Source organism: Canis lupus, chromosome 2, assembly GCF_003254725.2.
Source record: "Canis lupus dingo isolate Sandy chromosome 2, ASM325472v2, whole genome shotgun sequence".
NCBI lineage: Eukaryota > Metazoa > Chordata > Mammalia > Carnivora > Canidae > Canis > Canis lupus.
This window is the reverse complement of record NC_064244.1, coordinates 16931506-16937369: the sequence shown is the minus strand read 5'-3', so window position 1 is coordinate 16937369 and position 5864 is coordinate 16931506. Positions and strand designations below refer to the sequence as shown.

The 5864-nt window shown below is 42.4% G+C and overlaps 1 pseudogene; it reads right to left on the bottom strand.

Annotated features, from left to right (window-relative positions):
* Window positions 1-490: 490 nt before the first annotated feature.
* LOC125753023 (40S ribosomal protein S17-like) lies at window positions 491-3109 on the bottom strand (annotated as a pseudogene).
* Window positions 3110-5864: the final 2755 nt, after the last annotated feature.

Sequence of the window (5864 nt, the reverse complement as noted above, 5' to 3'; positions counted from 1 at the left end):
CATCAAAGTGAGAATGTTAAAAAAAAAAAAAAAGTGAGAATGTTAACTATTTCTGTAGGAAAGGCCAAGAAGAGCGTATGGAGGGGAAAGGGTGGGGCTCATCTTACTAGGGATGGAAGTCAACTCCAGAAAGGGAAAAGGGTTGCCCCATCATAACATGGACTGGGAATTCCTATCAAAAACATGAGCATGGGCCACCACAGTCCAAGCTTGCTAGAGCCAGTACAGGAAAGGAAGTTAGGCTGTCAGATGCCTGAGAGTCTGGAAAAATACAATGCCTAGGCTTTGAGGTGACTATCTCCAGGCTATGATGAGAGTGAATGGCAACAAATGTGACCCAACAAGTGGAGTGACTGAAGGTGGGTGAAAGCCTTGTGTGTTCCTAGCAAGCAGGTATGATAGAATGTAGAATCTAACCATTTCCAGAAGTAGCCCTTTTCTTTTTTTCTTTTTTTTTGAGAAAGAAAGAAAAAGAGAGAGGATGCGCTCAAGGGTAGGGGAGGGAGGAGAGAGAGAATCCTAAGCAGTCTCCACGCCCAGCTCCAGGCCCAACTTGGGGATGGATCTCACATCGCTGAGATCATGACCTGAGCAGAAATTGAGAGTGGGACACTTGACTGAGCCCCCCAGGTGTCGCACCCTTTTCTCCTTCAATAAATTTGTTGTTGTCTGAGGTTTATTGAAAATATTACAAGCACAGCAGGAAGAGTCAAATGGCTTCATGTGGTGTTTTGAAATTCATCCCAACCGTAGACTGAGGGACCAACAGGTTGGCTCCACTGCCAAAGCCCAGAAGCTTCAGCAGTTCTTTGGGGTCACGATCTACCACAGTGACCGCCTGATCCAGGGCTTAGACTTTAAGAACATCATTCTCTCTCCTCTTCCTGCAGCTTAATGGAGCTACCTCTCACACGTATCTCTGAATCCGCTCTATCAGATGCGTGTTATAGCCTGCTGGCTGGCTGAGGAGCTTCTTGCTGGAAATGTTGGTGATCTCTTCACGCATGAGCTTGTTGGTGTGAGAGTCGTTGTCCAAGCACACGTAGTACTTCTCAATGCTGACCCAGGCTGCTACCTTTACAGTTTCGGGGGGAGCACAGCCCATGTTGGCAGGTCCCTGATAAAAAGGCTTCGGTAGATTTTTTAAGAGTAGTTTTAGGTTCACAGTAAAATGGAGTAGAAGGTACAGAGATGTCCCATATGCCCCTTGCCGTGTACATATGCGAAGCCTTCCCTACCATCAGTATCCTGCGCTAGAGTGGTACACTTTCTATAGTTGATTAACCTATATTGATATATCATTATCACTCAAAGTCCATGGTTTATCTTAGGGTTCACTCTTGGTGTTTTTTTTTTATAATTCTTTTTTTTTAATTTTTATTTATTTGTGATAGTCACAGAGAGAGAGAGAGGCAGAGACACAGGCAGAGAGAGAAGCAGGCTCCATGCACCGGCAGCCCGATGTGGGATTCGATCCCGGGTCTCCAGGATCGCGCCCTGGGCCAAAGGCAGGCGCCAAACCGCTGCACCACCCAGGGATCCCCACTCTTGGTGTTATACATTCTATGAGCTTTGACAAAAATATAATGACATGTACCCACCAGAATAGTATCCTACAGGATGGTTGCACTACCTGTTTTTCATCCTTCCATCTCCCATAGATAGTTGGGCCATTTACTAAAGTAAAAAACCTTCAAGAAGAATCCCCTCTGTGAGTATTAAAAAAGAAAACCACAATGCCAGATTTCAGGTTGTACTACAAAGCTGTGGTCATCAAGACAGTGTGGTACTGGCACAAAAACAGACACATAGATCAATGGACAGAATAGAGAATCCAGAAGTGGACCCTCAACTTTATGGTCAACTAATATTCGACAAAGCAGGAAAGACTATCCACTGGCAAAAAAACAGTCTCTTTAATAAATGATGCTGGGAAAATTGGATAGCCACGTGCAGAAGAATGAGACTAGACCACTCTCTTGCACCATACGCAAAGATAAACTCAAAATGGATGAAAGATCTAAATGTGAGACAGGAATCCATCAGAATCCTAGAGGAGAACACAGGCAACACCCTTTTTGAACTTGGCCACAGTAACTTCTTGCAAGATACATCCACGAAGGCAAAAGGAACAAAAGCAAAAATGAACTATTAGGACTTCATCAAGATAAGAAGCTTTTGCACAGCAAAGGATACAGTCAACAAAACTAAAAGACAACCTACAGAATGGGAGAAGATATTTGAGATTGACGTATCAGATAAAGGGCTAGTTTCCAAGATCTATAAAGAACTTATTCAACTCAACACCAAAGAAACAAACAATCCAATCATGAAATGGGCAAAAGACATGAACAGAAATCTCACAGAGGAAGACATAAACATGGCCAACATGCACATGAGAAAATGCTCTGCATCACTTGCCATCAGGGAAATACAAATCAAAACCACAATGAGATATCACCTCACACCAGTGAGAATGGGGCAAATTAACAAGGCAGGAAACAACAAATGTTGGAGAGGATGTCGAGAAAACCCTCTTGCCCTGTTGGTGGGAATGTGAACTGGCACAGCCACTCTGGAAAACTGTGTGGAGGTTCCTTAAAGAGTTAACAATAGATCTGCCCTACGACCCAGCAATTGCACTGCTGGGGATTTACTCCAAAGATACAGATGCAGTGAAATGCCGGGACACCTGCACCCCAATGTTTATAGCAGCAATGTCCACAATAGCCAAACTGTGGAAGGAGCCCCGGTGTCCATCGAAAGATGAGTGGATAAAGAGGTTGTGGTTTATGTATACAATGGAATATTCCTCAGCCATCAGAAATGACAAATACCCACCATTTGCTTCGACGTGGATGGAACTGGAGGGTATTATGCTGAGTGAAGTAAGTCAGTTGGAGAAGGACAAACATTATATGGTCTCATTCATTTGGGGAATATAAAAAAAAGTGAAAGGGAATAAAGTGGAAAGGAGAAAAAATGAATGGGAAATATCAGAAAGGGAGACAGAACATGAAAGACTCCTAACTCTGGGAAACGAATTAGGGGTGGTAGAAAGGGAGGTGGGCTGGGGGGTGGGAGTGACTGGGTGAAGGGCACTGAGGGGAGCACTTGATGGGATGAGCACTGGGTGTTATTCTATATGTTGGCAAATTTAACACCAATAAAAAATAAGTTTATAAAAAATAAAATAAAATAAAGATACGTTTCTACAAACTAACAATAAATTACCTATACAAAACAAAAAAAAAATCCCCTCTGTGATATCTGTACCATAGTCTTTTCATGCATTTTTAAAAATACTTTATTTATTTATTCATGAGAGACAGAGAGAGAGAGAGAGAGAGAGAGAGGCAGAGACAGGCAGAGGGAAAAGCAAGCTCCCTGCAGGGAGCCCGATGCGGGACTCTATCCCAGGACCCTGGGATCATGACCTGAGCCAAAGGCAGACACTCAACCACTGAGCCACCCAAGCGTCCCTCATGAATTTTTTTTTAATTTTTATTTATTTATGATAGTCACAGAGAGAGAGAGAGAGGCAGAGACACAGGCAGAGGGAGAGGCAGGCTCCATGCACCGGGAACCCGATGTGGGATTCGATCCCGGGTCTCCGGGATCGCGCCCTGGGCCAAAGGCAGGCGCCAAACCGCTGCGCCACCCAGGGATCCCTCTCATGAATTTTTTAATAAAAGTTGTTGTTTTTTTAAGACCTGTCCTTTTCTCAACCTTGTTCCACAGAAAATAACTTTTGCTTTCTTATTTATTACCAGTTAGAGGGCTACCTTAATTTTTCCCAAGAACATTTTTAAAAAATTAATCAACTTGATTTTTGAAAGTGGATTCAGATTTAGAGAAAAATTCTGTCAAATGTAGAAAATCCTCATATACTCCGTCTCCGTACTTCCCACAATTTTCCCTACACGCTTCGCACTGGTGTGGTACATTTGTTACAGTTCAGTAACCAATGCCAATACATTATTATTAAATTAAATCTGTAGTTTACATTACGTCTCACTCTTTGTGTCACACAGTTCTGTGGGTTTTGGCAAATGCATAATGTCATGTATCCACCATTATAGTACAGATGTCCCAGAGGATATCTTTTTGCAGATTTTTCATCTTAGTAAATGGCCCAATTGTCTGGTTGTACAAGCTACACAACTAAAGGTCATTTTGACAGCAACACAGAGCCCCCTCTTGGTTGATGACTAAGTTCCTATGTGTCTTAGTCCATTCAGGCTGCTATAAAAAAAATAGCAGAGACTAGCCAGAGACTTAGTCCGTTCAGGCTGCTATAAAAAAATAGCTAGAGACTGAGTCACCTGAACCACAAACATTTATTTGTCACAGTTCTAGATGCAGGGAAGTCTAAGACCAGGCCCCAGCAGATTCGGTGTCTGTTGAAGACCTGCTTCCTGTTCACAGATGGCATATTCTCACTGTGTCTTCACATGGTAGAAAGGGTGCAGGAGCTCTCTGGTGTTCCTACTGGGCACAGTTCCCATCCCTGAGAGCTCCACCTTCATGACCTCCCAAGGAACACACCTCCTCATACCATTGCATATGAATTTTGGGGATGGTGGGCACAAAGTCTCTATCACCATCCAGGACTGAAGTATGGCAGTGTTGGCAGTGTACCGCCCAACACCAGGAGACATGGCTGACACAGACCACAATCTTGTGGGACTTGTCTTTTGCCATGACACCGCTGTACAACAAGTTGTCGTCACATGTGGCTTCTTAATTGGTCTTCTGCCCAGCCCATTCTTGGCTCGTTTCTCTCTGTCACTGCCTGGATCCAGAGCAATCTTTCAAAAGCACAAATATGATTGATTCTCTCTTTTGAAACTCTTCATAGCTTGCTAATTGTCTGTCATCTGTCTCCAGATGATTAGACAGACCCCAGGCAGCCTCTGCAGGCTCAGCCATACTCGTTTCCCATTAATCTTTTAGTTCCGCAAGAGCATCATGCCTTCTCCCATCCAAGGCCTTTGGCAGTGCTGGGAATGCTTTTTCTTTCTGCTTTGCTCATCCTTTGGATCTCTGTTTAAAAATAACTTCTTTAGAGAAGTCATACCTGACCTCTTGACTAGACTAAGTCCTGCTGCTATTAAACTCTTTCTTAGTTAGTCCCTTATATTTTTATAATTCTATGTGACTGATGAATGCTTCATGCCCAGCAGACTATGAGCTCTTAGGGAGCAGGGACTGTGTCTCTTTCATGTTGCATTTCCCCTTTAGTGCCCATCGCAATGCTTAGCCCATAGGAGGCTTGTGTTAAATACCTGTTGAATGAATGGATAAATGACCTGGGAAAAAAAATGGACTTACATTGGGCAATGTGGGTGATATTGAAAGCACCAATAACCAATATGTGACATTGAACAGAGTATAGAATGTTTATTGACTTCAGTTTCTTCCATTGAAGATGAAGAGATTGAAGATGATCTTTACTTTGCCCTTTAGTTATGAAGCTCTTTGATTATATGGATGGCCATCTGTTTCCTGATTTTTTTTTCTTCAAGAAGTATGTATTAGGTTGTAGTATACTCCGAAAAGCAAATACTTTGTACTTGTAAAATGCCACATTGCAATGTATAGTATTGCTTAGCATGGAATATATATATTAAGGTAATATATATTTATATATAGTATATTTATAGTATATATATATATATTAAGGTAGTTTAGAAAATCTTAAAATGTGGGACTGAAAATTCAGTGGAAACCATCATAAAAGAAACTTCAGTTTAAGCTGAAGCATCAACAATAACTGGCCAGGACAGTGTTCTTAGGAGATATATCCAAGGTAGGCTTGAGCCTAGCAAACTTGGCAAGGGGTAAATCTCAGCTTGATACAT